This window comes from Dromiciops gliroides, chromosome 4 (genome assembly GCF_019393635.1).
Source record: "Dromiciops gliroides isolate mDroGli1 chromosome 4, mDroGli1.pri, whole genome shotgun sequence".
NCBI lineage: Eukaryota > Metazoa > Chordata > Mammalia > Microbiotheria > Microbiotheriidae > Dromiciops > Dromiciops gliroides.
Window position 1 is genome coordinate 152,768,019 of NC_057864.1, and position 11,637 is coordinate 152,779,655.

At 48.0% G+C, this 11,637-nt stretch overlaps 2 non-coding genes across 2 annotated transcripts; both read left to right on the plus strand.

Annotated features, from left to right (window-relative positions):
- Positions 1-7: 7 nt before the first annotated feature.
- Positions 8-126, plus strand: LOC122726933. The gene has a single exon (XR_006352924.1). It is a non-coding gene; the product is annotated as a 5S ribosomal RNA (ribosomal RNA).
- A 1,229-nt stretch (positions 127-1,355) lies between these two features.
- LOC122726829 lies at positions 1,356-1,474 on the plus strand. The gene has a single exon (XR_006352823.1). It is a non-coding gene; the product is annotated as a 5S ribosomal RNA (ribosomal RNA).
- Positions 1,475-11,637: the final 10,163 nt, after the last annotated feature.

Below are 11,637 nucleotides of genomic sequence, written 5' to 3' on the forward strand. Positions count from 1 at the left end.
TCGTCCAAAAGACGGCCATACCACCCTGAACGCGCCCGATCTCGTCTGATCTCGGAAGCTAAGCAGGGTCGGGCCTGGTTAGTACTTGGATGGGAGACCGCCTGGGAATACCGGGTGCTGTAGGCTTTTTATACCCCCCTTTTCCTGGACCTCCACTCGCGCCCGCCCTCGCCCCCAGGGACACGCAACCCGCAGTCACAGCCCCCGCGCCACGGCCCACTCTCACTGCGGCCAGGCCGCCCTTCGTCTCCAGGACAGAACGACACGCACACGCACACGCACACGCACACGCACTCAGACAGCCCAAACTCGTCCAAAAGACGCACGGCAAGACGCGCCACTCTGGGCCGGGCGCGCAATGCACAGCTTTTCTGGATGCAGGTGCTCAGCCTCCCAGCCTCGCACTCCCTCACTGCAGCCCTTCGTTCCCGAATTCCTTGCTTCCTTGCTTCCTCCTTGGGTGTTCTTTGCCGGGCGTGTGCGTGTGCGTGTGTGCGTGTGTGTGTGTGTGTGTGTGTGTGTGTATGTGTCTCGGGGGGGGGGCGAGTGGCGGGGGGCTGCGGTCTGTGGGCGAGGTGATTTCCCCCTTTTGGGCGCGCTGGCAGGCGAAGCTTCTCCGGGACGCTCGGGCTAGGGCGCTGGACTCAGGGCTCGGGGCTCAGGGCCAAGGGCCAGGACGGACCCTGGGCAGCCGGAGCCCCCAAGCGAAGGGGCAGGCGACAGGCTGTGTGTAGGCACGCGGGCGCGCTCAAGAGAGGGGAGGGCCTGGGCTGCAGAGGCATGGGGACAGGCTTCCTGGAGAAGAAGGTGCTCGGGGGCGAGCTGGCCCCTGAAGGAAGGCCGAGCAGGCAGGAGGCTCCGGGGAGCAGGCAGCCCGTTGGCGCCGGGGTCTGTCCGGGTCGGGGTGTGGTGTGCGGCGGGCAGCAGGGGAAGGGCAGCTAGGAAGACGCAGGAGGGGCTGGGTTTGGGCTGTGGCCGCGGGCGAGCGGCGGCTGCCAGGGTGCGGGGAGTCCAGGGGCGGGGCGCCTGAGCGGGCCAACAGGGTTGGTGGGAGTCAGGAGTCAGGGAGGGGGGCGTGGCCCGGGGCCCGGGGCCCGCAGCGGACCGGAGTGGGGCCCGCCTGGCCTTGGCGGCGGCTCTGGGAAGAAGGCGGAGCGGGGGTGGCGAGGAGGGCGTGCGCGTGTGCGTGTAGGGTGGCGAGAGTGTCCCGGCGCAGCCGGGGCCAGCCGCCTGCGGCCAGGCCGGCCGAAGGAGCAGCAGCCCCGTGGGCTCCTGGCGGGCTGTTGGCAGCCGAGCCCCGGCCGAGGCGCAGGCGGCGGCGCGAGCTCTTGGGGCGTCCCGGAGAAGCTCCTGTCGTCTACGGCCATACCACCCTGAACGCGCCCGATCTCGTCTGATCTCGGAAGCTAAGCAGGGTCGGGCCTGGTTAGTACTTGGATGGGAGACCGCCTGGGAATACCGGGTGCTGTAGGCTTTTTATACCCCCCTTTTCCTGGACCTCCACTCGCGCCCGCCCTCGCCCCCAGGGACACGCAACCCGCAGTCACAGCCCCCGCGCCACGGCCCACTCTCACTGCGGCCAGGCCGCCCTTCGTCTCCAGGACAGAACGACACGCACACGCACACGCACACGCACACGCACACGCACACGCACACGCACTCAGACAGCCCAAACTCGTCCAAAAGACGCACGGCAAGACGCGCCACTCTGGGCCGGGCGCGCAATGCACAGCTTTTCTGGATGCAGGTGCTCAGCCTCCCAGCCTCGCACTCCCTCACTGCAGCCCTTCGTTCCCGAATTCCTTGCTTCCTTGCTTCCTCCTTGGGTGTTCTTTGCCGGGCGTGTGCGTGTGCGTGTGTGCGTGTGTGTGTGTGTGTGTGTGTGTGTGTATGTGTCTCGGGGGGGGGCGAGTGGCGGGGGGCTGCGGTCTGTGGGCGAGGTGATTTCCCCCTTTTGGGCGCGCTGGCAGGCGAAGCTTCTCCGGGACGCTCGGGCTAGGGCGCTGGACTCAGGGCTCGGGGCTCAGGGCCAAGGGCCAGGACGGACCCTGGGCAGCCGGAGCCCCCAAGCGAAGGGGCAGGCGACAGGCTGTGTGTAGGCACGCGGGCGCGCTCAAGAGAGGGGAGGGCCTGGGCTGCAGAGGCATGGGGACAGGCTTCCTGGAGAAGAAGGTGCTCGGGGGCGAGCTGGCCCCTGAAGGAAGGCCGAGCAGGCAGGAGGCTCCGGGGAGCAGGCAGCCCGTTGGCGCCGGGGTCTGTCCGGGTCGGGGTGTGGTGTGCGGCGGGCAGCAGGGGAAGGGCAGCTAGGAAGACGCAGGAGGGGCTGGGTTTGGGCTGTGGCCGCGGGCGAGCGGCGGCTGCCAGGGTGCGGGGAGTCAGGGGCTCCTGTGCGGTCCAACAGGTGTATGTGTGTGTGAGTGTGTGACTTTTGGGTGGGGGGGCTTGCGGGGGGCTGTCTATGGGCGAGATGTTTGTATGTGCGTTGCCGTGGGGAGGGATCTGTCTGTGGGCGAGGTGGTTTCCCCCTTTTCGGTTTGCTGGCTTGGGACGCTTCTCCTGGAACCTCTGCCTAGGGCCAGGGTGTTTGTCTGAGGGGTAGGTGTTCGGGGCTCACGGCTCAGCGCCAAGGACCAGGATGGTCTCTGGCCCGCTGCACCTCCCAGCTGTACATGTCTACCTCATCTTCATACTCAGTGTTTGGCTACACCTAGACTCAGTGCAGTAGGAAATTTGCAAATGTCGAGAATGCTTCATTGCCAAGTCAGAATTTATAGTTTTTATCTAGTGTGACGATAATCTGTGCCCCAGTGTTAGTGTGTCTCAGAGATTTGTTATGGGTACCTTACATTTCCAGTAAGCTCTTCTCGTCTTCCAAAGTGAAGTACAGGTGGCATTAAAGTCTTTCAACTGCATGCTTAAAGACTCATTCTTGAAATTGGAACTATGCCCTAAAGTCTACAGAACTGTACATATCCTTTGATCCATCAATATCACTCCTAGGTTTATATCACAAAGACCAGCCCCAAAAGAGAAAGGACATACTTGTACAAAATATTTATAGTATCTCTTTTTGTGGTGGCTAAGAATTGGAAATCAAGGGGATGCCAATCAATTGGGAATGTAGCCATTGTTTAGCAACAAGCTGAGGTATATGATGGTGGTGAAATATTTCTGTTCTAGAAGTAATGACAAGCAGGATGATTTCAGAAAGGTTTGAGTGAACTCATGTATAGTGAAGTGAGCAGAACAAGTAGAACGTTGTGCACAGTGAGAGTATTCTTGTTTGATGAATAGTTGTGAATGACATATGTATACTCAGCAATACAATGATCCAAGGCAATCCCAAAGGACGAATGATGAAGCATACTATCCACCTCCAAAGAAAGAACTTATATTGTTTGAACGCGGCCTAAAACATGTTATTTTTCACTTTCATTTTTTCTTTTATTCAAATTTTCTTATACAAAATGACTAATATAGTAATGTTCTATATGATTGTGTGTGATTGCTTGGCACCAAAGGGAGGTAGGAAGAGGGATAAAATTTGGAATTCAAAACTTTAAATAACATGCTTATTATTATGAAAAAAGGGATGGCTACAGTGAATTGTTTCTCAACAGCTAATCTGAATTTGGCTTCTTTGAGAACTTTGCTTTTTTAATGCTGGAAACAACAAAAAAAGAACTGTTTGGAATGTATGAATAATAATTGTTTCATGCTTGAGAGATGTTGATTTTGACTTTTTTAATCCTTAGGAAGATTTGAATCACTTTATACCAGGAATCACATTGTTTTGAAGCAGGGTATACGTACAACAAAACACCTAATAAAGGTTAGTTTTAAAGAGAAAATTCATACAGAAGAATAGAGGCCACAATAAGTGGGGAAGGGACTGAAACAAAAAGAAATTCAACTTACCTGAGAATTGAGAAAATAACTTAGAGCCTACACTGCAGATATGAGAATGGAATAAGTTGGTTTTGGTGGGATAGGTATTCCTTGCTTCTGGGACCTGATTTGAGGAAAAAGCTGAGAGTTGATTAGAGGAAAGAGAAATCCATTCTGGTCGGTAATGAACTATCTGGGCTTGTCTGCCTTGTCCTTTAGCAAAATTTGCAGCTTGACAGAGTGGAAATGTTTTTCAGAGCCACATCTAAGTCATCCTCTACCACCTTCTCTGACAGGAGAATGGATTGTTGGCCCAGAAAGCATTCCTGCATAGCTTTATATACCCCAAGTTTAAGGGAATTGTCTGTCATGGAAAAAAAAAGCACAATGCTGCTGGTTCACTAAAAGTATTTCACTGTCTGCTCACAGCCCAAGAGAAGTATAGAAGAGATTTCATGAAGAAGTACAATGGAGAAGACCAAAAGAGTGGTCCCACCTTGCAGGTGACAGACAGAGCAGACTGTCCTCTAAAGAGACCAAGGCCACCAAAACCTGGAGCCCAGAACTATGAGCCTCCCAGCCACATGAAATTCCCTACTCAGGTTTCACTGCTAGATTTCTGTAAGTTTGTGCTCCCTCTCCTTTTCCTTCCTACCTGCCCATCCCACTTCCTTGCCCCTTCTACAAACACTTTGGGTGCATTGGTACATGACTGTGACTCAGGTTTAAGGGTATACTATTTTAAAAACTAATCCTTTGGGGCAGCTAGGTGGTCCAGTTCATAGAGCACCGGCCCTGGGTTGAGGAGGACCTGAGTTCAAATCCGGCCTCAGACACTAGCTGTGTGACCCTGGGCAAGTCACTTAACCCCAAATGCCTCCCTAAAAAAAAGTCCTTGATTTTTTCTTCTATTAAATACATGTTACCAAATGCTTATTCTTTTTTTCCCACTTCTGACTTAGTAAATGTTTTAAGTTTCATTCAATGGTGTCCTTGTAACTTGGAAAGCACTCTGGTGGAGGTACAAGAGGAATAGTGGAGAATACAAGAGTGTATTCCCCCATACCAGTCTTACCCCTGGAACCGCAATAGTGAGTTGTATAGACATGTTAGGTTTGATTAGGCCCTTCTCTGGGAACCCCCATGAGATAGGATTGTCATGAGTGATGCAGCTAAGGGACAGGCAGATATAGAGACAGAGAGAGGGCAAAAGAGATAAGGATAGTGAGATAGGGATAAAAAGAGAATAGAAGAGAGGGGGAGGAAGAGCAGGAGGAGGAGGAAGAGGAGGAGGAGGAGAGAGAGAGAGGGAGGGAGAGAGAGAGAGAGAGAGAGAGAGAGAGAGAGAGAGAGAGAGAGGGAGAAGGAGAGAGAGGGAGAGGGAGAGAGAGAAAGAGAAAGAGAAAGCCAAGGAGCCAGGGAGGACGAATGGATATTGGTACCATGTCAGAACTATGATTGGGCTACAATAGAAAGTCTTGGCTTACTTTAAGCTAATATATATATATCCACTGGACCTAGTTCAACCTCCAGGGGGCAACACAAAGTAAACCAGGTTGAATCCTGCCTCTAGCACTTGTGCCCTATATCACTTGACTTCTCAGCCCCTCACTCTCATCATGTGTAAAATAAGAGTTGCACTAGATGACTTCTAAGTCCTATGGTCCTAAAAGGCTTTGTAGCCTGAAGCCTCACTGCAGTGTGGCAAAAAACAACTCCATGAAAGATCAATTCACTCCTCCACATTTACTGAACCATAGGGAATTCTGCAATTGCTGCATTTAAACCAATTGACTCAAACAATAGAATATCAAATAATAGTTGGCTTACCACCCCAGGATTTCCATATTTCTGCTACTTTTACTAATAATAGCTGACATAAATAAAGCACTTTCTATGTGCCAGGGCTAAGCACCTAACAATATTATATCATTTGAGCCTTATAACAACTCTTGGAAGTAGGTACTATCATTATCCTCATTTATAGATGAGGAAACTGAGGCAAACAGGTTAAGTGACTTGCTCAGGGTCACACAGCTAGTAAGTGTTAAGTGTCTGAGGCCGGATTTGAACTTACATCCTCCTGACTCCAGGGCTGGTGCTCTATCCACTGTGCCACCTAGCTGCCCCCACACAGCTAATTTCTGAGGTTGCATTTGGACTCAGGTCTGTCTTGACTCTAGATCAGGCACTGTATCCACTGAGTCACTCGCCAGCCTTACTTCCTGAGTTAAGGTAGACTCTATCTACCCTCTCCAACATGACCTAGAGCTCTTCCTCTGTCACTCAGCAGCTGCCTCTGCCCAACACTGGAAGATTTATTCCCTCAGTGTTCTAAGCATCTTTAGCCTGGAAGGGGAAGTCATGTATCCAGAGATATCCAGTGAGGATGCTGCATATTGAAAGAAAGAGGCAGAACTAATCCAGGAGAGGCTGTGAAGTACCATAATAGATACAATTCTAGACCTGAAGTCAGGAAGTCCTTAGTGTGAATTCTGCTTGGTCACTTCCTAGCTCTATGATTCTGGGCTCTTCCACTTAGGATCCATTTAGGACTTAGAGTTCATCTAGTACAACCCTCTCATTTTACACATGATGAGACTGAGGGGCTGTCAAGTCAAGTGATATAAGTCACTAGTGGAAGAGGCAGAATTTGACCTTTGGTCTTCTCACTCCATGTCATTACTCTTTCCAGTGAGCCATCCCATTGTCTTCAAGGTTAAGTACTTATGACAGTGCCTGGGTAAATTACTGCAACTTCGTTAATCTTACTTTCCTCATCAGTAAAGTAGGAATAGCAATAATACCTACTATACAGTGTCATTGTGAAGGTCAAATGACATGAAAGGCATAAAGTACCTTCTAAATCCTAAAGCATTATAGAGGGGCAGCTAGATGGTACAGTGGTTAAAGCACCGGCCCTGAATTCAGGAGTACCTGAGTTCAAATCTGGCCTCAGACACTTGACGCTTACTAGCTGTGTGACCCTGGGAAAGTCACTTAACCCCCATTGCCTGCAAAAAAACAAAAAAAAAAAGCCTTATAGAAATTATCAGTGTTGTCATCAATCCCATTGGCTCAGACCTTTATCTCTGATGCTGTCTTTGTTTCTGTCTCTCCATCTCTGTCTTTTTCTGACTTACCATCTCTGTTTCTGTCTCTGTCTCTGTCTTTTTCTGACTTACTGTCTCTCTGTTTCTGTCTCTGTCTCTGCTTCTCTCTCTGTCTCTGTCTCTGTCTCTCTTACATGGATTGAAAAGAGCTCTAGTGTGAGACTCTCACTTGACCCCACTAGGCTCAGAGCTTCCTGAATTGCTTCTCTCCAAACCCTCCAAACTCACATGTTCAGTGTTACATCTGGTGACTCACATTCCAGCACACAGGGCATTGACAAATCTTTCATTATAATATACCTGGAACTGGATAAAGCTTCCAATAAATTCCTCTGGTAAGACACACGAGCATTGGACTGATCATTGTGAAAGGCAAAAATTCAGAAATTAGCTTCAAATGGGCAGCCTTGGAATTCATTGAATGATACACCCTAGAAGCTAGAATGTGACTCGGCACTCTAATGGTTTAGAGCAAGCCCATCTGGGAGCAGGGACTGGTGCTTTATAATCACATACAAAGCCAGAAGGGTACAAGACCAGATGAAGACATCACCAGTGGTTTCACCTAAGTCTTTGGCATCAGTGAAGTCCCTTGGCTTGTTTGAGGATTGTGGGAAAACTATGGTTCTCCTTTTGTGGGCATGTCACCATTACAGTGCAAAGCTCAGAGAGATGAGGATAACAGGTAATATTATTATTTGGGGCTCATATAAGAAACACTCACTCTGGCAAAATGGAGAGTAATACTTGGTAGTTTTTATGCATACCAAAGTCATAGATGACAGGCACAGCTGGGCCATTGTCAGTCAAACACTTGCCAGTCCTATATTTCACTGGGTACCTCTTCAGAAGACAAAAAGATGACACCATGAGGACAGGTGTTTGGGGGTCCCGTTGAGTTTACTTCCCCGGGTATTTTCCCAACCCACTTGACAAAAGGAACCCAGTTTACCTGGTAGAGGCCAAACAGGTTCCCCCACAGATCAATGAAGAAGCTACTGTTGGGATGATACCTCAGTAGGGAGCTTTTCCTCCATTGCTGTAGGGGAGACTTGTTGGGCACATGCCAGATGGCCAGGTCCTGGGCCCGGATGGCACAGTAACCCAGGTTCTGGAGGACAAAGAAGAGGCTTAGCCAAATATTGTTATGAGTAAAATTCAAGAAAAGTAGGCTGAGGTACATTCTCTCTGAGCAAGATAACCTTTTATTACTAATAGGGATGGTGTCTGCCAATAATACGGGTCAATGGCATTGCCTCAGCTAGGCAAAGAACTCAAGGTGAAGACAACTAATTTTTAGAAGGTTTGAACTACGAACAGAACAGGGTAGGTGACATCATGGGTTTGAGGACCACATGACTGGTTACATAGCTGAAGCATGATTGGTTAGAGGTTAGAAGTGAAGGGTTAGCATCAACACTTTCCTTTCCGTCTGTGACTAAGAAGTGATCATTATTTGAGTTCACCTGCAGAAATAAAAGATAATGGGCCAGACTTCTTTGGAAAGCAAACCAGACTTTCTTGAAGGATAGCTTGGTGGTGTAAAGATTCTAGACCAGTTTACCAGGTGTCCACCCTCATCCACCAAGGTCAACAGAATCCCTTAAGGCAACAATAGATCAGTGATTAGCAGTAGCACTCAATGTTTAAACTTAATTCATTACAGACCAGCTGAGTTTCTGTACTAAGTTCAGAGACAGAACCATGACATTAGGCAGTTACAGGACAAAATCAATTAACAGTAAGTAGGGTGAATAGAAGTGATAAAGAATCAATTTAACCTTCTCAATAGCCTGCCAGGAGGTCACATTAAGACTTAGACTGAAAGTAAAGTCCCTTCTTTATTAGACTGTGAGCTTTGGGGTCCCACTGATCATGTATGCAACAAAGCTTACAAAACACAGAGTTACAGAATTTGAAAGATAGAAGAGACCTCAACAGGAATCTTGTCTAAGCCATACACAGAAGATTCCCTTCTATAACATCCCTAACAAGAGGTTGTCTGCCTTCATGACCTTCACTGAAGGCAGCCCATTCCACTTTTGAACAATTCTAAATGTTAGGAAGCTTTTTTTTCTTATATCTAGCTTAAATGAACCACTTTTCAGGCATCACCCACAGTTCCTGTTTCTACCTGCCGGGGCCAAACCAAATACATCTAATCACTCCTCAATATAAATAATTAGCTTAATCCTAGCTGGTGAAACTCCACAAACTCCAGGGGGTGAGAATTCAGGACCCATATGGAAGTGACTCAAACACTCCTTCCAACAAGAGTCATTTGGCATTCAGACTGAGAGGGTCTAGCAGGCACCCTGGGTATACATACCTTGTGATCATCACTGGTAGCAGCTTCTGTAGATCCAAGGTGGTATAATTGGCCCAGTTCCCATCACCTGCAGGGTGGTCTTTTCTTTTACCCTGTTGGGTAACACCTGGCTGCACCTCCCTGCCAAGTGATTCTCATGCACATTGGCCACCAGGGTCCAGCTGCCTCCCCCAGACCGCATGTCACAAAAGGTCTGATAGATGTTCTCATTCCCGGTCTGGAGGAAGTACAGGCCATCTGCAGAGGACAAAGCCACACAGACTCACTCACTGACAGCACATGAGTAATCTTAGGGACAGGAAAAGGCCTAAAACCCAGAGGAATCACTTTCCAGGATTCACCCAAACTTGGTCTTGTGACTTTCTTTACTGGAGAAAGTTTTCTTTCCCTGAATCTGGGAGAGTGTTTCTGAGCTGTGTAGCTGAAGCAGGTCATGGAAACAAGAATTCCAACTGGAAATCTGTTATTTGCAACTATTTTCTAACTCCCACTTGTATAGTATTTTATGAATTTGCTGATAGCTTTCTTAAACACTACTCAGTGAGATAGATAATGCATGTATTGTTATTCTCATTCCATAGATTTTGAACCCAAGGCTCAGGGCAATTGTTACTATAGTCACACAGCTAGAGTCAGAACAAAGCTCTGAACTTACATTAATTGGCTCTAAGTCTAGCATTCTTTCCACTATGTCACACATGCTTTCTCTTTCCCATTCCTATAGAAGTCAAACAAGAATGGACTGAATAATATTATTGATTTGCAGGCCTGAACCAGCACTGGAGTCCTTGTTAATGTGACAGTTCAGCATCACAGGCTTTTAATCCTAGCCCCAAGGTGTAGAGACCCCTGAGGTATGCTGACTCCCTAGTTTCTCCTTCTTTTAGGGCCACTGACCCTGAAGCCTCTGCTTTCTAAGCTTGGTTCAAAGGCCCATAACCTGAGAGGTTCTAACCTGGAATGATGCACAGGGAGTGGAGCCCAGGGCAGAGAATTGGTGTCCCTCAGCTCTCTCCAATTTCATGGCAGTGCTGAAGCCAAGGGAGCAGTTAGGTGGCACAGTATAGAGTCAGGAAGACTTTAGAGGCATGCCAATGTTCAGGGTGTAGGCAAGTTGGGGGCATGATGGGGTGTTACAGAGGGCCGACATTCATCAGTCTAGTTATCTTATTGATCAAGATACCATGTCACTCAGTCTGTTCATCGAGGAAGTATTGTGCTAAAAATGTCCTGTTACTGTGTTAAGTTGTGGTCAAAATGTTAACTTAAATAAACTCAGAGGTTAACTTGGCGGGACTCAAAGGATAACTTAGACTTGAGAACTTAGTCTCTGACTACAATGATTATAGCTCTTAATCTAAAAGCTATCTAAATTAGGCCTTACCATCAAGGAGTTTTGACGAACCATCACATCATTGTGTTGATGAGAAGCAAAACTTCTGCAGACTACACACACAGCTGCCATAGCAGTAGGGTTGGAGGAAAATATGGTATAGATGTCTATATCGAAGAAAAATTTTTTGATTTTATAGGAGAATATCTGAAAAGCATTTCATAAGTTGATAATGACATTCCCCCCTTGGTCTACTTCTGAGATAAAATAGAGCCAAACAGAACATCAGGCCATTTTAGAGCAGTTTGACAAAAAGGGTTTGACCTCCCTATTCATGTGCTCCCCTTGGCCAGAACTCTGGCAAAGGACAAAAATCAGTAGAGTGAGACCCTCATCAGAGTCAAATGCATGCAGGTGGACCATATCTGGGCACAATCTCTTTAATCAGCATCTTGCTGACAAAAACAGCAGTGGCTTTAGAGGCATGGAAAGCTTCAACCCAGTGAGTTAATTGATCAACCACAACTAGACTATTTTTAAGATGTCCTGCCTTGTGCATATTTAAAAAATAAATTTGCAAATGTTCAAAAGGAGGACAGGCAAGGAGGTGGCCACTAAAAGCTGTGGTCTTAAAAGCATATTGATTAAACAGGTGGGGCAATTTGAAGTTATATGGGCAGCAACTGAGGTGATACCAGGAGCAATCCATCCTCATCTATTTGAATCAATCAGATGGAATAATTATTCCCTATGTGCCATAATGTCCCCCAGAATGAACTGAAAGACATCCCTGATGATCAAAAACTCAGAGGAAGGATTGGTTTGCCTTCAGGAGTAACCCAGATCCCAGAGATCTGTTTTAAATTATACTGCTGCTTCCATTTTTTGACCTCAGCATCATTGTAGGGGAAGGGGACACCTTTGGGTGTCATCATGATTGACAGGGATCTTGTCTGGAGGTGTCAAAGAATCTT